The 22,961-nt window shown below is 41.5% G+C and overlaps 1 protein-coding gene across 3 annotated transcripts in view; it reads left to right on the plus strand.

The window, feature by feature from the left end:
* ZMAT4 (zinc finger matrin-type 4) overlaps window positions 1–22,961 on the plus strand; it is a 382,160-nt gene that overhangs the window by 333,477 nt on the left and 25,722 nt on the right. The gene's annotated exons all lie outside the window — the stretch shown is intronic.

Here is a 22,961-nt window from a genome sequence, read left to right on the forward strand (position 1 = left end):
AGTGGTACAGGGGAGCTGGAGCTCCATTGTCCCATGAAGAGTACCTTGCCCTTGACAACACAGTTTAAAATGGGGGTGATGACTTTCTCTCAGGTCTCATCTGCACATTTATATCTTTCTTATTCAGAAATAAGGTTGTGTGCTCCCCACAGCAAATTGCCCACCCTTCTCAAACATTCAGGCTATACCCAATCCTAATGCATCTTCTCCCACATAACAACTAATGACAGTCCGACTACTAACACAAGCCAGCATACAATTACAAAATTTCAAAAACTTGATTTGTATTTATACTTTTTATTAAAACATCAAGAGGGCAATTTGATATCTTTCTTATAATTATTATCTGTTAGAATTTGCTCATTCAGGATTATTCCTTTGAGGAAAGAAAGCATTTTCTCCATTCTCCCTCTATAACCTTTGGTTTCCACCCCTGCCCTCCAGGCTTGTATGCCATTCATTGGGCATTCCTTCACTGAGTCAATGAACATCACTCATTCACACTTTCAGTATGTGTTTATTGAGTATCTACTACATGCTAAGCACCTTTCTAGTTACTGATGAACCAATTATAATTCTGAGCCAACCACTGTGCTTGGCTCTGTAGGTACAGAGATGTTATGTAAGACAGCATCACAATATCATGAGCAAATGCAGTATAATAGGAGATGTGATAGCGTTTCAAGTAGGATACAGGGGAGATGTACGAATATTTACATCTCTAATGTTACTAGTGCTCTTATTAGTTATAATATATAATAGACAGTTATTACATAGGATGTATCACTTTATCTAGGGGTCACAGCATAATATGTCGGGTAAAAGTGACTACCAGATGGTCACTGCATGAGCCTGGGTCCCCAGAGAAGCAGCAGCTAAGAGAAGATGTAATGTGCAAGCACATCATTAAGGGAAAGATCTGAGAGACAAAGTGCAATGCGATGCGAGGGAAACGGGGAAAGCTGTCGGACTGCATGTCTGGCCCTGAGTCAGGGAAAGAGGAGAGTTGGGTGGAAGTATGTCTCCTAGACCACTCTATGGCCTTGGATGACAGAGCCCAAGTCAGCCTCAGAAGGAACGCCAGTCTTCCGGAAAAGGGTCTGCCTTAACATCTTCACTGCCCTCCGTCAAGGTCTGAGTGGAGCTGGGGGGAAGCAGTCAGAGCTCAGCAATGGAGACTCTTGGTCAACTCTGCTCCCCATAACTGCAGGCAACCAACCCTCCAGGCAGAGAGGCCAGATTAAAGGATTTGCTTAAAGCAGTTTGGAGCATTTGAAGAGATCACCAAGCTCAAAATGGTTGGAGTATAAGGAACATTTGGGTAGGGAAAGGAGGAGCAAGAAGGCAGGTATTGAGAAAGAATACTGGAGAGGGTCAGTAGCCAGATTAACAGTCTAATGTGTAAATCTAAGGGATTTGGGCCATGAGGAGACATGGGAGAATCTTAAGTAGGGAAGGAACCTAATCAGGTTTTAATAAATCAGTGGATGGATTAGAAGATGTGAAAGAGAGGAAGAGTAGATGGGAAAACGTATGTTCCGAATGATCACAACAACACTAGAAATGCAGAGGCTCAGGAAGGTATTTGCAAGTAGAACAAACATCGCTGGATTACCAGGTATGCGGGAGGAGTCTCTGATTCCCAGCATTCTGGTTTGGGACTAGACAGTGGAGCTGTTCTCTTAGCCAGGGACTGCATGGAGAGACACTAGTTTTGGGAACGAAAGAGTCTTGGACAGTGTGGTCTTTGAGGTGTCTCAGCCCTGTTTCACCCAGTGCTCTAAAGATAACTTGAGGCTTCAGTTGCGTGCTGAGGAGCTGTGAGCCTTTCCTCCTCAGGAGACATTTTAATGACCCAGCACCGTTGGCTGACTTCCTCCAAGCTTGTCGGGGGAAGGTACTCCTGAGCTTGCTTCTCTTGCATCCCTGTCTCTCTTTGACCTTTGTCTACTTAGCAGAAGTTAGTCAAGAGAAAAGCACCACAGATTAATGTAAGGACTATGAGATCATGAGATTGCAGAATGAATTTCTCACCAAAGGGACAAGGTCCTCTGTCTGCCCCATCCTTGTCTTTGTCTTTGTTTTGGGAGACACAGCCTTGCACTCCGCAGACCGATATGTGGAGTGAATCTACAGACACTGGGCAAGACAGCCTTATCTCTGGACAGCTGCTGATGGATGGATGGTGAAACACATCAGACTTCCTTGCCCGGGCAGGGCAGAAATCACCCACAGAAATCATCAGAATCTCTAACAAAACAATGTGTTTTGCTTCCAGACTTCCTTCCTGTTACCTAAGTTTCATGTCATTAATCCAGACTACAGAAACATTGCCAGCCAAAACTGTATGCATAAATCACACAACCTTTGGGCCAGGGGGAAGAGAAAGAAAGATCGGTGTGATTATCGGGGGAGTGTGAAGAGGGTTTTAAGTACTTAGCTGTGCTAAGTACTTCATAATGTTTCTTGTTCCTCTCCCCTTTCCTCCTTCTCCTCTTCTTCATCTTCTGCATCTTGATCTTTACCTGAATCCTTAGTGATCAGTCCACTTCTTGGTTCAAAGCACACTAATGGCTTCCATCTTGTTCATCATTAAAAACCCAAGCCTATACCTTGGCCTACAAGGCCTGGCACCCACTCAAACCCTCCTACCTCTAGTTATCCCTTTGCCTTCCCCCAACTTCTCACCCTCCTTCCCTCAGCTCCAGCCACACTGACCCCTTTGCTGCTCCTAGAGTCCTTGGCAGTGCTCTGGCCTCAGAGCCTTTGGATTTGTTGATTCCTCTTCCTCCCAACAACCGCGTGTCACCTGGCAAGTTCCTAGCAATCTGCCTGGCTTCAAAATTGCAACTCTTGTTCCCGCATCATCCACATCCCCTGCCCTGCTGTAATTTTATTCATCGACCTTATCACTTTCCAGTATACCATATAATTTCATTATTTTCATCCATCAGGAGTCTCTCTGTACTAAAGTATAAGGCATGGAGATTTGCTACTTTGATTTCCTGCTGTGTCCCCATCACATTACAACAGGGCCAGGCTCTAAAGAGGCAAATATTCACGATTCCCATTCACAGATGGGTGGCTTAACTGAGAAAACCAAAATCATTTTCCCAGGTCACATAGTTAGTAAACAGCAGGGTTTATAATCAAACCCAGGTCTGTCTGGCCCAAGACTCACGTTCTTTATGCCACTGTAGGTTTCCTTCCTCTCCAAACTGCCAGCTAACTAGTTTCATAGGATCAGGGATGAAGAGGGGTGGGGTGGGGACAGTTGCCATTCAGAGAACTGCTTCTCTCTAGACTTGGAGTTCTTGGTCCGGGAGCCAGACTGAGAGGGACCTGTGTGAAAGGCCAAGAAAGGAAAGAAATGGTACCAAGGACAAAGTGGGGGATCTGCATGACCTCACTGGAAAGCTCTTTCCCCACACCCTGGCTGGATCGCAGGCACACAGACTGTGGGAAAACTAGTGACACACACGTGGCAGCCAGGGGTTCCTTTTAGACCAGCATCCACCGACGTCTAATTGGAGTTCACGGTTTCTTAACAGAGACTGCTTTGCCGTTCAGAAATGGGAGTTAAAATACTGCGAATGGTGCACTTTTTTGAGAAATGTCACTCCTTAGCAGGACTGCATTTCAATATTCTTTCCATGTTTGGTTGGTGTGTGTATGCAATGTTTTTAAAAAATTATACGCCTCCTCGCACCAGCCCCTGGTGGCAGGTTGTGTCTGAGTCTGTTCAGAGGACCTGGCAGAAACGGTATTGAACCATATTTCAATGCAGCTTTCTGGGCTGCACATAACCTACATTTCTGTAGCAATCGGTTAGGAGCAGGGCAATTCCTGGCACTCACAGCTGACACGGAGTCCTGGGGAACCCTGGCTCCCTTCTCCCTTCCCTCTGTGGGGCATCAGGGAGGAAAGGTCAGAGGCTAGACTCAGATCATTACGCTGCCTCAGGAATGAGCGCTTTCCTCTGAGGACCCCTGGAATGTAATTCATTTCTTCTGTCTGTCTTCTCAAGTATTAACAAAGTCAACAAAAAAAGGATTTTTTTTCTCCCCCGTCAGGACTTGCCAGCCCTGGAGGAGAGCTGTCAGCATGAATTTTAATCACAATGTCTATTTTTCAGCCCTGAATTTTCCATAATCAATTTCTTTTTTTTGTTTTTGTTTTTGTTTATTAATTGAAAGTGAACACGTAGAGAGTTTGAGAATTGCTGCATCTTGACCCCTAGGAGACAGCTCATTCGCTTTCAGAACATGGCTGGCGTGCGCTTCTCCACAGAGCCCAGCCTTATGTAAGAAGTACATTAGAAGCTGGGTTTTTTTTTTTTTTTTTTCTTGTTGGGAGTGATTCACCCTGTGCTTCTTTAAATGGGTCAGTTTGTGCTGTAAATTTACACAAAAGAGTCAAATCCTCTCCACTTATTTATTTATTTCAGGGACAAATCTGTAGAGGTGACAAGACACATGTGGATTCTCCTTATATCGACCTTTCTTTGTTACTGTGCCTCCGCGGTGCCCTGGTTTGTTTTCCTCTGATTTCTCTACCCCATGTACCTTTCTGCGTGAAGGGGAGGGGACTGTGAGGCAGGGGGCCAAGGCCACCAGCGACCCGTGGCCGTGGCCGTGTGACTGCTGCGAGCCGAAGGGCCTGTGCTGACGGCGTCTGATTAGGCACGGATAGAGTGTTTGGTTTGTTTGTCTGTGTGGTGGTTTCTCTGCCAGGATTTAATGAGGGGAGGTCAGTGTCTCAGGGATGAGAGCAGCTCATCCTTCCATTGTTCTTCTACTTGACACTCCTCAACCCCACTTGGCCTATTTACTGACTGCATGTTTGCTAGGATGACTGTAACGAAGGGCACGGGCTGAGTGACACAGACAGCAGCAGTTTAATCCCTCACAGCTCTGGAGGCTAGAAGTCCACGATCAAGGTGTCCCCAGGCCATGCTCCCTGGGAAGGTGCTGGGAAGGATGCTCTAGGCCTCTCACACGGGTAGTTCCTTCACTTGTGGCAGCCTAACTCCGATCTTCACGTGGCCTTTCCCACCATAGATGTGTCTGTATCCAAATTTCCCTTTTCTGTAAGGACCATGGTTGCACTGGACGAGATCCATCCTACTGTAGTATAACTCAACTAATTACCTCTGCAATGACTGTATCCAAATAAGGTCATAAGGTCATATTCTGAGCTAAGGGGGCATAATTAAATCCACAACACTATTGCACAACAATCCTTTTTATTTCTTGTTGTTTAACACATTATCCCTAACCTTGGTGCTCTACACCAGGGTGGCTCAGTGGGTTAAGTATCTGACATCAGCTCAGGTCATGATCCTAAATTCCTGAGATCAAGTCCTGCATCAGGCTCCTTGCTCAGCGGGCAGTCGGCTTCTCCTTCTGCCCCACCCCCACTCGTTTTCATTCTCTCTCTCTCTTTCTCCATCCCTCAAATAAATAAATAAAATCTTAAAAAAACAAATAAACGTGGTGCCCTAAACATTTACCATCTCACAGTGACTGGGGGTCAAGAGTCCAGGTACGGTGTAACTAGGTTTTCTGGCTCTGAGGTTTTTGTAAGTCTTCGGTCAAGTCTGCCTGGAGGGTGAATCTCCCCTCATCTCCCTCAAGTGCTTGTTGGCAGGATCTGGTTCCTGGTGAGTTGTTGGAATGAGGGTCTCCATTCCTCAGGGCATACTAGCCAGAGGCATTTCTGGGTGTGGGCAGCTCACAACTGAGCAAACAAGCAAGAAGGCAGGAGACAGTGTGGGAAGCAACCACAGAGAAATCACAGTCTTCTATAACCTAATCATGAAGTAACACTGTCCATATTCCATTTGTTAGAAATAAGTCGCATCAGCCCATGCTCAAAGGGAATAGGGGGTGCCTGGGTGGCACAGTGGGTTAAGTGTCAACCTTCAGCTCAGGTCATGATTCCCAGGGTCCTGCGATTGAGTCCCACATCGAGCTCCCTCCTCAGCAGGAGCCTGCTTCTCCCTCTACCTGCTGCACCCCAGCTTGTGCTGCCTTTCAGTGGGGGGTGGGGATGGCACCAGGACACCCAAACCGGCATACAGAGATCTTAGGTAGCACTTCCAAAGCTGCTTACCTTGGTCAGCCCTCTGGGTCATCCGTTTTCATGAAAACCAGTACATGTTTGCACCCAGCTAGTTTGCTTTGCCTGCTTCTTGACGGTAGACATTCTGGGGTCTGCTGACCTCTTCATTTTTTTACTTCCTCTATTCCTTTTAGTCCAAAATAACAGCATTTCTACTGCTATAGTTGCCTTAAAATCTCTGAGAGATTTCTGTGACTCTTACTGGGGTTTATTGTACTAAAAAAAAAGTACCGCCCTGAAATGTCGTAGAGAAAGCCTCTCTAGCTTTGGGCCCTGTTGAGAAGACAGAGACACAGCTCTTACACTTCCCAGAGGCCCTGTTATTCCACTGGGACAACGTGTGTGTAATACCCTTACTCTTAGCAGCAGCCTCTGGGTGGGACAGACTAACGGTCTGACCCTTTGATCATTTGGAAGTCTTCACCAAAGGTAATGCTGTCTCCTTCAGCTTTATCTCTAGACCGTATTTTCCTGACTACGTGGAAGCCATTTCTTAATTTGCACATCTTTTGCTGTCCAGAGACACTGGGAATTTTCAAAGTCATCAAGCCTTGGCTCTTTATCATAGAGCAGTTCTCTTCTTTCAGTCTGTCGCTCCGGCAGTTGACTGTAAGCAATAAGAAAAGGCTACAATAGGGCTTGATCCCCAAATTCCTTAGTGCTGGTCAAGACCAAGTTGTGAGGTGGAAAATGTACTTTAACAGCCACTGCCCACCCCCAACACACACAGGGAATAAATACAGATGCTCTCTGCATCATCTCCCTGCTCTACTCCCCCCACCCCCCATCAGCTTCACTGCCCTTTGCTGTTCCTGACTACTTAGGCCAACACTTTTAGTACCCCCAGCTTGCAAAGATCTTGTTTCTAAAAGTTCAAGTATATTAGATTCAAGTCCTTGGACACTTAGAGATCTGTAATGATAGATTCATCTTACAAGCAAACCATCAACAGTGCTGTAGTTAGCTAATATGTTATCCCCGCTACATTATCTCAGTGAAAAGATATATACTTTAAGGAGTAGTAAATTCATATAGTTATATAAAGTTATAAATCTAATGATTTACATTTGACTAGCTTTTCCACGAATTTTACCATTTATTGTTTACAAAGGTAATCCATTTGTTCCTCACAAAAGTCCTCCTATATAGGAGAGGTCCTAACCCCAATTTAGAGGGTATAAAACTGGGGCTCGGGAAAGGCAAGTCATTTTCTCTGTGTTTTCTATCTGACTTAGATGGTGTCGAGTGGCACCAGGACTCCAGACTCCATCCCTTGTACTTCCTCTGCATTACAGATGTCCTGCAGAGACACTGTAAAGGGGACAGTTCCTTGGCGTGGGGATCGTGGCGGATTTTCACTAGGATGATTTCTACATGTGGCTGATTGTCTCTACATCACTGAGTTGGCCTACTACAGACACTGCAATGACTTCTGCAGTGCAGACTCTGTTTTGTTTTGGTCCAGACCTGGGTTGCCTGGAGAACGCTGCATCAGAGCATGGTCTCCCTGAGACTCTCTGAGAGCATGTGCTGGCTTTCTTGATCCTCTTCCTTGACCTATCAGTACATGGATAAGACACTCTGTTTGCACAAACGTATGGATGGCTTTCAATAGTGGATTTGGACACTTCCTGAAAGGTTTGACTGGTTTGTAGTTGGTGCTGATTAGCAAATGAGTGGAGCCTGAAGGGGAACACAAAAGAGAGGAAAAGGAAGTTAGTACAGAATCCTCTCACAAACTTCTTGATCTGTACATTTGTCATTTTGGAGTTTGTGGAAATTTAGGTGGGCTGACAGAATACTGCTGAATTTGGAATTGAATATTTCAAAGGACGTGGTCTGCCCCAGCTCTAGGAATTCAGCGTGTTGGAGGTGAAAGAGCCTGTGGAATGGCTATGTCCATTTTTTCATTGAATAGATGAAGAAGTTGAGGCTTGGGGGTGTGGGGATGAAGCTACACTTGCAGTGGAGCAATTTAGCAGTAAATCCAGGCTTAGATCCTAATTGAATGCTTTTCCTGAGTTCACTTGTTGCATAGCATGTTTTGGGGGTTTGATAGTAAATAGTAATTGTCAAAAAATGTGTTAAGAAAATTGCACTATCGTTGAAGTCCTATTTTCACCACTAGCAGGCCAACCCAAGTACCAGAGTCCTCCCTGCCCCCTTGATGACTCCTGCATTGGTACAGACCCTATGCCTCCTCTGTCAGCTTCCGGCTCTCCTCTTCTCTATCTACCCCAGCCTGGCATCTCTCCCTGCAAGCTGGCTACATTCCATCCCACCATGCTTCACAGTCCCCTTCCCAGCAATCTGCTTCATACAGTATTTCTTTTCTGTTTTTTTTTTTTTTTCACTCTGGTTCCCTGTCCTTCCTTTCTTATGAGCTCACCATGTATCCCACCAACACATGCTTCTGCCAACTCATTCCTTTGCTTCTGCAACTGTGCTTTGTGGACTTGAACACCTCTCTGCCTAAGGGCTGCCTTGAGGAGTGGCTTTTCCCCTCTACATTGCTGACCTGGACATAGTAGGCATCATTTGGAGTTGCTGGCCTCCAGTTTCTCAAAAGACATGTGCTCCAGGACATTTACATGTGAGCTGAAGGAGAAGAAGACAGTATATCAAGAGTTTGGATATTTCTTCTTTCCTGATCCCTGAGCTTAGAGGCACTGAAATGTTAGAGAGACAACTATACATTATTTGAGCATAATAGTGGCCATTCTTTCCATAAAGTGCACCCATTATTTTTCTTCACTTTGTTTTGCCGTTTGAGGAAAGTTATTGGATTTTACATGGTTGTGGAATTTATTTAAAAAAAAAAAAAAAAAAGGAACTCTGCAAAGAGCCTGGGAAGATGGCAGAGAAGTAGGATCCTAGGTTCATGTCATGTAAATATACCTAGATCACAGCCACATCAGTGCAACTAACCCAGAAAATAACCAAAATGTATCAGAACAACCTCTCTACAGTCAAGCATAGTGGGGAGGCCATATTGAAAATGGTAGAAGGGCAGAGATGTGGTCAGGAACTAAACTTCCTGTGAGAACAACCATAAATAGGAGGGACACCAAGAGCATGTTGAAGATTGAAGGGCAAGGAGCACACCACACACCCAGACATGGGGGGACCTGTCCTGAGAAGATGAGTCCCCATAACAATTAGCATAAAGAACCAGAGGGACTTAACTATGCTAGTTTTTATAATCAGTGGGGCTTAACTCTGAGTACTTTAAAAATCAGCAGGCTTAGCAATGGGAGAGCAACAGAGCAATAGGAAACTGAGCCTCTGCTCTTAAAGATCCAGCATAACAAACAACCCTGTGGATACAGCATAGAAGTAGCAGGGGTATACTGAAAGGATGTTTATTTCCTAATCTCAGAACATGCACTAGATATGGAGGAGTCTTTATGAAACTTATCCAAGGACAAAAGAGCTAGCAGGTGCCATTTCTTCTCACCTCCCAACCTTTAGCCTAGATATCCTGACACCTGCCAGAACCAATGTGTGAACACTCGCTACCTAGATTGCTAAAAGCACACCCTGCCCCTATGTTCTCCTGTGGATCTGTTCCAACCAACCTACCCCACTTGGGGGAGTCCTAAGATGACACCTGACATTCTGCAGGCAGCCCCAACAGTGACTAGGACTTGCCCTAGGTATAGAGAAAGATAACCACACACACCAGTTTGACTGGAGCCCCAGCAGTGGGTTGGAGGCAGATATTTGATCTCACTATGAGCCCAACCCACCAACAAAAAACCCATGCGGTAAGGGGAAAGATCCCTGTAGCTTAGGGTCACTGCAACCCCAACAGACTGACTAAAGACAGACATCTGATCTAACCCAACTACAAGCCTAAGGCAGCCCCAGACTGGTCCCTAAAGCACAGGTACCAAACCCTGCCCACAAAAGACAAAGGAGACCATTGTAGCCAACTGGACTGAAAGCAAAAGCATCTCAATCACAACAGTAGGGGGCACAAAACACACATAAGAGATACCCCCAAATCACCTGGATCTCAGGAACAGAGGACACTGACTGCACTGTGGGGCACTACAGGACCTCTTCTTCGTAAGGCCAGTACTTCCAAGACCAGGAGACATAGCTGGCTTTTCTAAACATAGAAACAAACACAGAGAATTAGACAAAATGAAGAGATAGAGGAAAACATCCCAGATGAGAAAGTAGGACAAAATCACAGCAAAAGAGCTAAATAAAATGGAAGTAAGTAATATTCCTGATAGGAAATTCAAAGTAATGGTCATAAAGTTACTTACTAGACTTGGGAAAAGAATGGAGGATCTCAGTGAGAACTTCAACAAAGAGATAGAAAATATAAAAATTAACCAGAGATGAAGAACTCAATAACTGAAATTAAAAATACACTAGAGGAAATAACAAATAGATTAGAGAAAGCAGAAAAACATATCAGCAAGCTGGAAGACAGAGTAATAGAAAGGAACCAAGCTGAACAGCAAAAAGAAAAAAAAGAAAGATTAATAAAAACAAGAATAGACTAAGGAACTCAGCATCATCATCAAGCATAATAACATTCATAGAGATGAATATGATTAATATAATAACATTATAGGGATCCTAGAAGGACATGAGAGGGAAAGAGGGTCAGAAAATTAATTTGAAGAAATAATAGCTGAAAACTTTCCTAATTTGGGGAGGAAAACAGAAATCCAGATCAAGAAGGCACAGAGAGCCCCCAACAAAATCTACCCGAGGAGGTCCGTTCAAGATACATAGAAAGCAAAACAATAAAAATAGTGCGAAAGAATTTTTAAAACAACAAGAGAAAAGAAAATAGTTACATACAAGGGATTTTTCAGCCGAATTTTGCAGGCCAGAAATGAATGGCATAATATATTCAAAATGCAAAAAGTTAACAACAACAACAACAAAACACCTTCAGTCTAAAGTAGTCTATCCAGCAAGGCTATTGCTCAAAATTAGAAGATAAAGAGTTTCCCAGACAAACAAAAGTTAAAGGAGTTCATCGCCATGAATCTAGCCTTATAAGAAATGTTAAAGGGAGTTCTTAGAGTAGAAAGAAAAGTAGTAAGAATGTTATGAGAGGACAAAAAAAATTTCACGGGTAAGTGCAAACATAGTAAAAATAGTAGATTAATTATATATAAACAGTATGGAGGTTAAACCACAAAGTTGTGAAATCAATCTTATCTATAAAAATCAGTCAGAGGGTTTGTAAAATAAAAAGGATCAACAAAATTGAAAAAAAATTAGCTAGACTCATCAAAGAGAGAGAGAAGATTCAAGTAAATAACAGCAGAAACAAAAGAGGAGAAATAATAACCAGCTCCACAGAAATACAAAGGAATATAAATAATATGAAGGATTATATATTTTACATGAAAGATTATATGCCAATGTTTGGACAATGTAGGAGAAATTGATAAATTCCTGGAAACATTTAACCTTCCAAAACAGAATCAGGAAGAAATAGAAAATTTGGATAGAATGATTATTACCAATAAAATTGAATCAGTAATCAAAAAACTCTCAACAAACAAAAGTCCAAGAACAAATGACTTCACAGGGGAATTCAGCCAAACATTTAAAGAAGAGTTAATATGTATTCTTCTTAAACTATTCCAAAAATTAGAAGAGGAAAGAAAGCTTCCAAAATCATTCCATGAGGCCAGCATTACCCTGATACCAAAAATCAGATAGACACTAAAAAAAGAGATAACTATAGTCCAATATCTCTGATAAACAGATGCAAAGATCCTCAACAAAATACTGTCGAACCAAATCCAACAGTACATTAAAAAAAAATTTATCACAATCAAGGGGGATACTAGGATGGTTCAATACTTACAAATCAATATGATACAGCACATTAATAAGAGAAAGGACATAAGACCATATGACTATCTCACTAGATGCAGAAAAAGCATTTGACAAAGTACAACAGATATTCATGATAAATACTCTCAACAAAGTAGGATTAGAAGGAACATACTTCAATTAATAAAGGCCATAAATGAAAAACTCACAGCTAACAATATACTCAATGATGAAAAAACTGAAGGCTTTTCCTCTGACATCAGGAATAAGACAAGGATGTCCACTCTCACCACTTTTATTCAACATAGTACTAGAAGTCTTAGCCCCAGCAGTGAGACAAGAAAAAAAATAAAAGAAAAGAAATAAAACTTTCACTATTTGCAGATGACATGGTATTATACAGAAAAAAAAACCCAAAGACCCCACCAAAAATTACTGGAACTGATAAATGAATTCAATGAAGTTACAAGATACAAAATCAATATACAGAAATTTATACACTAAAAATGAATTAGCAGAGAGATAAATTTTTAAAAATCCCATTTGCAGTTGTCCCACAAAGAATAACATACCTAGGAACAAATTTAATCAAGGAGGTGAAAGTCCTGTATTCCAAAAACTATAAAACACTGATGAAAGAAATTGAAGATGACATAAACAAAGGGGAGATGTTTCATGCTCATGAAGTGGGAGAACCAATATTGTTAAAAATGTCTATACTACCCAAAGCAATCTACAGATTTAATGCAATCCCTACCAAAACATAAACATTTTTCACAGAACTAGAACAAATAATCCTAAAACTTATATGGAACCACAAAGACCCCAAATAACCAAAGTGATATTGAAAAAGAAGAACAAAACTGGAGGTACCATGACCACTGATTTCAAGACATATCACAAAGCTCTAGTAACCAAAACAGTATGACACTGGCACAAAAATAGACACATAGATCAATATAACAGAATAAAAAGCCCAGAAATGAGCCCATGCTTTTATGATCAATTAATCTACAACAAAAGGGGCAAGAATATACAATGGGAAAAAGCCTCATCAACAAATGGTATTGGAAAAATTGGACAGCTTCCTGAAAAAGAATGAAACTGGACCACTTTCTTATGTCATACACCAAATAAACTCAATATAGATTAAAGGCCTAAATGTGGGACCTGAAACCATAAGACTCTCAAAAGAAAACCTAGGTAGTAACCACTTTGATATCAGCCATAGAAACATTATTTTAGACATGTCTCCTTTGGCAAGGGAAACACAAGCAGAATTAAACTATTTGGACTATACCAAAATGAAAAGCTTTGGCACAGACCATCAACTAAATAAAAAGAAAATCTACAGAATGTGAAAAGGTATTTGCAAATGATATATCTGATAAGGGGTTGATATCCAAAATATATAAAGAACGCATACATCAACACTGAAAAACCCCAAATAATCCAATTAAAAATGTGCAGAGGGAGGCACCTGGGTGGCTCAGTGGGCTAAAGCCTCTGCCTTCAGCTCAGGTCATGATCCCAGGGTCCTGGGATCGAGCCCCGCATCAGGCTCTCTGCTTGGTGGGGAGCCTGCTTCCTCCTCTCTCTCTCTCTGCCTGCCTCTTTGCCTACTTGTGATCTGTCTGTCAAATAAATAAATAAAAATCTTAAAAAAAAAAATGTGTGGAGGACACGAACAGACATTTTTACGAAGAAGACATACAGATGTGTAACAGATATATGAAAAGATGATCCACACCACTCATCATCAGGGAAATGCAAATCAAAACAACAATGAGATATCACCTCACACCTGTCAAAATGGATCAAATGACAAACAGGAACAGTAGCATAACAGCAAGTGTTGGGAAGGAGCTGGAGAAAAGGGAGCCCTTGTACACTGTCAGAGGTCATGTAAACTGGTGCAGCCACTGGAAAGCAGTGTGGAGTTTCCTGAAGAAATTAAATATAAAAATGCCATAGATAATGGATAAAGAAGACGTGGTGTATATATAAAATGGAATATTATTCAGCCATGGAAACACACGAAGTCTTATCCTTTGCAAGAACGTGGGTGGATCTAGAGGGTACAATGCTACATGAGTGAAATGAGCTAGTCAAAGACAAATACTGTATGCTTTTACTGATATGTGGAATTTAAGAAACAAAATAAATGAACGAGGAAAGGAAAGAGACAAACAAAAAAAGGTAGAGAATGAACTGGTGATTGTCAGAGGGAGGTGGGTGAAAAGATCGATGAGTAAGTGAAAGGGATTAAGAGAACACTTATCATCAGGGGCACAGGGGTGGCCCAGCCAGTTAATCATCAGACGCTTGGTTTCAAGAGGTCATGATCTCAGGGTCATGAGATCAAGCTCCACGTTAGGCTCCATGCTGGGTGTGGAGCCTGCTTGAGATTCTCTCTCTCCCTGGACTTGCCTCTCTGTGTGCTCTCTCTCTAAAATAAATAAATAGATAAAATCTTTAAAATAAAGAGTGCACTTACCTTGATAAGCACTGAGTCATGTATAGAATTGTTGAATCATTATGTTGCACACCTGAAACTAATATACAAATGTATGTTAATTATACTTGAATTATATATGCATATATATACACATAATATATGTATATAATATATGTATACATAATATATGTATATATATAATATATGTATATAAATATACATAAAAGAATGTATAAAAGAAATATGGTTTATATCTGAAAACATATCTGATTTCAAATACTTTTGGTGTTTCTAGACCAGCACTGTCCAGTAGAACCCCCTGTGATGATGGAAATGACTTGTCTTTGTTCTATACAATGTAGTAGCTGCTAGCCACATGTGGCTGTGGAATACTTAAAATGTGGCCAGTATGGCTGAGGAACTGAATTTTTAATTGTATTTAATTTTAATTATCTTACATTTAAATAGCCACATGTAACTACTGGGTATGGCAGTGGACAGTATAGTCTGGATAATGTTAGCTTTTTTTTTTTCCTTTCGGCATGAGGGAATATTGCACACCCATCAAATATTAGCATTCATCCCACCCCCACTATGTTTGTGTAGTATGCCATTGTTTCCCATGATTCTTCTCCTGTCCTGAAAACATGTAGAACCAGAGCTGCCCTTGGTTTCCAGAAACCATGTCTTACTTCAACACCCTGTTTTTCTTTCTGCCAATTACATAAGATACAATAATCTACTGAGCCTAAAGCAGGGGCCCATGTAGCAGAGTAATACTAATTCTAGTAATGATAATAAGAGACAACATTGATTTGTTGTTCCATATGGACGAGGTATTTTATACTTCCATGTATACTAACTTATTTCAATTTCACAGCAGCCTGTGAGACCCATGCTGTTATTATATCACCCTCATCTAATGGATCAGGAAACTGAAATAAAGACCCCAAAGCTACTGAGTGCAAGATCTGTGATTTGAGGTCTGGCTTTTAATGGTAGAGCTCATTCTCTGACAACTTCAGCGTCCACTGTTTTTACTAGGATTCTGTTATTCATGATAAATAATACATTGAGTCCATGGCCACATGACTGAACTCAATAGCCTCTCCTCCCCGCTACAGAGGTCATGATGTCATTTGGCTCAACGCCTTAACCTACTAATCTCATGGTAGATCTTTCCAGCATGGCCAGCCTCCATCTTGAAATTATGTAGGGATTCACTATGAGTCACCTCATTAGCGTATGCTGTCAGGACCCACTATGAATAACAAAGGCACTCCTACCATTTTACTGATGTCTTTCTTCCTGTGCGGAAAGCCTTTTAGTTTGATGTAGTCCTAATTGTTTATTTTTGCTTTTGTTTCCCTTGCCTTGAGGAGACAGAGCCAGAAAAAAAAAAAAAAAGTTTCTAGGGCTGATGTCAAAGAGATTACTGCCTAGGTTTTCTTCTGGGAGTTTTATGGTTTCAGGCATCACATTTCGGTCTTTAATCCACTTTGAGTTTATTTTTGAGTATGGAGTGAGAAGGTAGGCCAATGTCACTCTGGCACATAACTATCCTGTTTTCCCAACACTATTTATTTACTGTATATACTTGCTTCCTTTGCCATAGATTAAGTGACCATTAAAAATATGGGTTTATTTCTGGGCTCTCTAGTCTGTTCCATTTATCTGTGTCTGTTTTTGTGCTAATACCATACTGTTTTGATGACTATAGCTTTGTAATGTGTCTTGAAATCTGCTTTGTTTTCCTCATTGTACGCTGTTGTTTCCTTTGCCATAGATGAATTGACTATCCTTTTTATGGTGATGGAAGGTAATTATTTGTGTCATGGTGAGCATTTCATGATGTATATATTCTTCACCTGGATCTAATATAATATTGTATGCCAATTATATTTCACCTAAAAAATAAATGAATAAAGAAGTACACACAGGGAAAAAAAGCCAAACATCACTTTGAATATGTTAGAAACAAAAACAAAAAGCAAAAACACTCCTAACAAATTGGGAAATTCCAAGGGCTTATTTCCACTCCAGGAACCTGGAACAGAAATAAATAAATAAATAAATTTTCCTTTTAAGTTATTAAGAGTTAAGGATGAGGACAAAAGAATCTCTATTTTTTTTTAAGATTTTATTTATTTATCTGATAGACAGAGAGAGATCACAAGTAGGCAGAGAGGCAGGCAGGGAGAGAGGGGGGAAGCAGGCTCCTCGCTGAGCAGAGAGCCCGATGTGGGGCTCGATCCCAGGACCCCGAGATCATGACCTGAGCTGAAGGCAGTGACCTAACCCACTGAGCCACCCCAGGTGCGCCTAATTTTTTATAGTCACTGGACTTATTCATGTATACTGTCTCATTTCATCCTCATGACTCTAACATGTAGAAGATACCTTTGATGTCTTTGTTTTATAGACAGATAAGCTGAAACTAAATAAAGATAAAAACATGGTATAAAAATATCCAACTAATAATAATGGGTGTTGGAGTTTAAAATCAAGTTTTCTAACTTTAAATTATAAGCACTTTGAATCTATAAGAATAGTAGATAGAGATAAGAATAGAGATGCTTTGAATGTTCTTAGTTACTTTTCTTTATCTGTAAATGAAGGCCAGGAGTGGATTTGTCTAAGATATAGGACAGGGAACGAAGGAATTTGAGTATCTGGGAATTAGGCTTTTCCCCAGTGTGCCAATCGATTCCTTCTCTGGTCTCCTATGTTTATTTGGAGAAGGCTATGCATTGATTCTGTATCAGGCCTTATTGCAGGATGAAATACAGAAATCAAGTCCCAGGCTAATTTGTAGGGAGGACAGGCAGTCAACAGAAGATGACCATATGATGTACTTGGGGAAACAGTAGAGGAAAACACTTAGGATGGGTCCTAACAACGACTGGCTAGGGAAAAGGGCATAAGGAAAGATTTCCTGCAGGAGACAAAGTAGGAGCTGAGGCTTAGAAACAAATCAGGACTAACCAGACCCCAGATCTGTAAGTGAATGGAAAAGGGATACTGGACTGTCACCTAGATCTGGGAGGCTGATGGGTCCCAATGATGCCCCAAAGCCTAGTGCTTTGCAGCTCCCTTGCTCTGTTTGCATCTGCCCCAGCTGTGACTAGAACATTGTAGGAGGAGTGGAATCCCCCCAGTAACAGGGTCTGGGATGTGAGGATGTGGGCCTCAGAAATGCTAGGGGTATACAGGTGTGTCAGGGCTCCACTGAGTTTTTCATCTATAAAATGAGGACTTTGGTCTTTCTTATGTGATCCCTGGGGTCTTTCTGTGTCTAACATTTCATTATTTTGTGATTTTATGAAAAACGTTTTGCAAAGCAAATGAATAGTGTAAACAAGATTATAGAGAGAATATTTGCCTTCTTAAGGGAATGAATTGTTCTCAAGCACTTTAGGAGCATTCATTTGCATATAAACAATGCAAATTCTTTATAAACAGAGGCGGCTTGTTTTCTTAGGTGTTTTGGTAAGTTAATTACAAATCATTCTTGTCAACTTTCCTAGTCTGTGTGTATTAGGAGGTGATGGACTTGCATTCATTTTAAATATTCTATACTTTTGAATATTCACAGCTTCTTGAGTGTTCATAATATCTTACTTTTCTCTGAATTAGCTTAAATTTCCTTAAATGATTTCTTTATTCAGTGGTCTATAAATATATAGGATTTGTTTTTCCAAGAAGGATTTGGAGAAATTCATCTTGCACTACCCATATGTTTGAGGGGCTGACAGAACTCCCCATTTTCAGTCCTCTTGGATTGGCAAGATCCAAAGTCCTGTCGTTTCTTTTAACTCCCAGTGTCTTGTGGTCTTTCTACATTTTTCTCCCCCTATACATTTGAGTGCTTCTCCCCTCCACCCCCATGCCACGTCACTCAGACTACATCAACTTCCACTAACAATTAACATTTTCCAAGTATTTTATTTGTCTAGATGAAATTCAAAGATGAAGGCATCACACAGAGGTAGCACCATGCACAGAACAAATCCATTTTCCTGGTTTCATCCTCTCCACGTTTCATCTCATCTCCCACATTTTCTTTTTTTTTTTTTATTTTCTCTTTTTTCTCCAAACCCCTTTCTTCCGCTGCCTTTCACCATTCTCGGAATCAAGACACATTGTACCCCTTGTCTGAAGCATTGCAGTTTACTGATCACTTGCTGTAGCTTGGGCATTCCCTTCAGGTTTTGTTCTCTACTCCCGGGTGGCTGTTCAAAACCTTCCAAATACATTTGGTTGGGTCCAGGTAGGTTAAGGCCAGGATATTTTAAGGAAGCATGTTTCTGCCAAGAGGACTGGGAAAGGCTGGAGAAGCCTGGGGTGAAGGATGAGCTCCCAGGAAGAGAGTGTGCACACCTAGAAGCACGTGGGAGTGTGGCAGGTGCAGAAACTTCAAGTACCTCTCGGTGGTGGGAGTTCAGTGTGATTACAGGGAACAGTGACAAAAAGATGGAGCTGGAAGAGAAGACAGGGGTGTCATCACAAATGACTTTTGTGTATTCCACTTCTCTCCAGGAGGTGAGGTTCGGTGGGCTGAGGTCCGGAGCCGATGACCAAGAAAGAATTCTTGAGACATCTTTGGTGCAAAATGGTGGTTTATTAAAGCACGGGGACAGGACCCGTGTGGGCAGGAAGAGCTGCGGCTGCCCCAGGTTGTGAGGGATGGCAGGTTATGTACCCCGTGGTTGGGGGAAGGTGAGGGGAAGGGAGGTTTCAGTGGAGTTTTCATATGCTAAAGAGGGCCTACAAGGTGCCAGGATGTCCCAGGCCTACCGGAGGCCTTGCCCTTGTGGCTGGATCAATGTTGTCTTTAGACCAGCCATTAACATTAAGATAGTTGGGAGACTTTTTGGTGGGGTGTCACAATCCTGCTATCAATCGTCTTTGTTAGTGAGATTTAGGACATTTGTAAGCCAAGGGAGACTCCTGTTTTGCAGGATTGTGATCCCTGCAAGTTAGCTATTTGCTTATTGCTCAGGGCAGTCAGGGCTGCCTGAGGGATGCTACACGTATGACTGAGGGGGAGCGGATGGAGAGGGGGGTGCAAGGTGCCAGCTTTTGCTTTGTCTTCAGCCAGACTCATGTTCCCTCATCAGTGGGAACCCAGTGAAGCACTGCAACACCAGTGTAATGAGGCAGCAGAGCTGGTGTCAAAGATGCCAGAGAGAAGCCAAGTGTCGTGTCAAGGGCCTGGGATCAGGCATGGGCAGGGGGTGCAAAGGACTTGACATATTTCATAATGAAACAGGAGGCCAATAAGACTTGTAGCTGACTGGTTATGGGGTAGGGGAGAAAAAGAAACAAACCTGGGAAAACAACTGAATTTCTGCCTTGAACTCCTATTTGTTGGGTTAGGGAAGGCAGGAAAAGAAAGAATAGAAATTGGGAGAAACTTGCTTTGGGAATGTAGTTTTTTATTTGTTTGGTTTTATTTTGTTTCTGGAAAACGTAGTTTTAGTTTATCTGCGTCCTGTGATAATAAACCGAGCAAAGATGACTAGTTCTTGGATGTCATTCATGACACATCTCAGGCAATAGTTTGAGCACATTCAAAGCCATGACTGTTCAACACCATGTGTGTGGAAGGTGTCTGGAACATAGCTTCTCATCCAACACAACTAACACATTCTGGCCGCATCATTTCATAGATGTTGTGGCCCATGATTTTATTTCTCACGTCCCTGTAAACTTGCTCTCTGGGTTTCAGACACTAGGCTTCATCATAGCTGAGGACAGTCTGCTTTGTTTTTTAATTGGCTTATTGAACAGTTTAAATCCAGTGTGGGACAAACACATCAATTTTTCTTCAGTAGCCATCTCCAGACACACTAGTAAGGATATATTTCCCACCCTCCCCACCCCACCTTGATAACATTGCAGAAAGACATTTCTGGGCATTTCCCATGGTGAAATCTCGGTATTGAAGACTCCATTTTAGGTAAAAAGAATGAGATCTTGCCAATCATGACAATATGGGTAGACCTAGAGGGTATTGTTAAGTGAAATAAGACTGAAAGAGAAAAAACAAATACCGTATGATTTCATTTATATGTGGAATCTAAAACACAAACCAACAAGTTTTTTTAACAGCAGAAATAGAGCTGTTAATACAGAGAACACAGTAAAAACCAAGTAAATTCAGAGAACACACTGGTGGTTGCCAGGAGGGAGGATGGAAGGGGGATGGGCAAAATGGGTGCAGGGAGGTGGGAGGTGCAGGCTTCCAGGTGTGGAATGAGTAAGTCAAGGATGAAAGGTAGATAGTGAATATAGTCAATAGTATCGTAATAGGTTGTATGGTGACACATGGGAGCTACATTTGTGGTGAGCACGGCATGTGTCCAGTTGTTCAGTTGTTGAATGCCTAGACTGTACACCTGAAGCTAATGTAACACTGTGTGTCAACTACACTTCAATTACAAAAAAAAAAAAAAAAAGGAAGTCCTTACCAGTGTATATAAGACTACAACCCCATGCCCAGTTTGGAGCACCAGCCTCTCTGAACCTTCCAGGTCTGAATGGACAAAGGGGCAGTTAATACAAAGAGAAGATTTTTTTTTTTGTATAAGATTTTATTTATTTGACAGAGATCACAAGTAGGCAGAGAGGCAGGCAGAGGGGGGTGGGGGAAGCAGGCTCCCCGCGGAGCAGAGAGCCCGATGTGGGGCTTGATCCCAGGACTCTGGGATCATGTCCAGAGCTGAAGGCAGAGGCCTAACCCACTGAGCCACCCAGGTGCCCCAAGAGAAGATTTTTTAATTTAACTGGTCCTGCAGATGTGCTTCTCATTCGGCTTGGGGTTTCAGAATGCAGACCTATCTGTAAGGCCATTAAGTCACGGTGTAGGGGGAGCTCCTCCAGGGGCTGGAGCTCACTGAGTCAGATGGAGCCCCCCAGTTCATGGACGTGGGCATTTCCCTCTTCGGAAAGCAGAACGTACTCATTCCAGATTGCTGTGAGTTTTTTGAACTGCATTCCAAGACCCAAAGAAAAGTACCTAGTAACCTTCAGTAACTTTTTTTTTTTTAAGTGAAGTGGCAGCTATGTTGTATCATTTTTATGATGATATATGTCAAAAATAAAGCCAGCTCTATGAGTGTATTGGTACATATACAATGCAACTGAAAGTCTCTTCAGATCAAATTAAATTGCAGACTCTGAGAACAGAGACTGTCCCTCACCACAAATGGAAACTGTATAATGAATTCTTTTTTCCCTATGCCTTTCTTCAATTTTCTATTTAAAGGAATTTCTGAAAATACATGAATTATGCAGCTTATCTCTCAGATGAAAAAGAATTTTCTTCTTGGATTGGTTGGCTGCATATTTATTAATAGCAGTAAAATTTTCCATGTTCTTTTGTATCAAATGGGATGCTGACTAAAATATGAGGGAGCCTTTTCAGCAATAATAAGAGTAACGAATGAATAATTATAAAAGCTATGTGAAATTGAAAGACATTTTAATTTGTCATTACTTCTGTGTTCAGAAAGGATCTGAATAATCATTCTGACTATAAAAAGGACGAGTGTGCTATTTTTGCTCATTATGAGATTAAGTTCTTAATATACCACTTTTACTATAAGTTAAAAAAAAACAAACCTCTTTTAGCTTCCTCTAATGATGTAATCATAACTGAAGACTGCTCAGCTGTATGTGTGTTTGGCCCTTTCCCTGTAATAAGGAGTGGGACACTTTAAACTGATTTTAATTTGAAAAGTGTTGGTCTATGCAATTTATAGAAATGAGATTATACTTGTTTGCTTAGTGAGAACTTTCAACCTTTATGTCACATTAACACACAAAAATAACAAGGACTGTAGAATTTCCTCAGGTCATGACCGGATGGAGCAGAAACTGAATATGGGATTCCAAAACAGGATTTTTCTTTTTATAACAACCATTTAAAAATGGCTGTGCTTATCAGGGTCATTCAAAGGCAAAATTCCAAAACAACTTTTTTTTTACCCAGAAATGCATATAGCTTACATTTTCTTTTAGTCTGCGTTATACAACAACATTCAAACTCTTATCCACATCCTAAGAATATTCTGTGACAGCACTTTTTTTGGAAAATAAAATTGCAAGATATGCTGTGTGCTTCTAGGTGAGTGATAGAATTTTCCTTTGTAGCTTGTGAATTTTCATTTGCCAGATTTTGACTACGATATAGCTCTCAGTGACGAGGGATAGGAGAATCTATGTGAGGAATCCAACCTGCTCCTGACTTTTGGCCCCCTCCCCTCTAAAAATAGAGCTTTAGGAATAACTGTCAACTACGAGCAAAGACTGTTTTGGCAAGCTCACTGCAGCTAGAGGACGTGTTCTATTCTATGAGAAAAATTCCCTGCGCAGAATGCCAACAAGCCTTTAGATTCTCATCTTTCCCAGGGTTCAGCCCCACCCCCTGAAGCAGCTGTGTGAACATGTGCCATTCACTTAGCCACTTTAAGCCTCAGTGTTCTCACCATTAAAATGGGAAGAAAACGCATCCAAATTAGAGGTCGTTGTGGGGATTAAATTATAAGTAAACTTATAT

This window comes from Mustela nivalis, assembly GCF_964662115.1.
Source record: "Mustela nivalis genome assembly, chromosome: 20".
NCBI lineage: Eukaryota > Metazoa > Chordata > Mammalia > Carnivora > Mustelidae > Mustela > Mustela nivalis.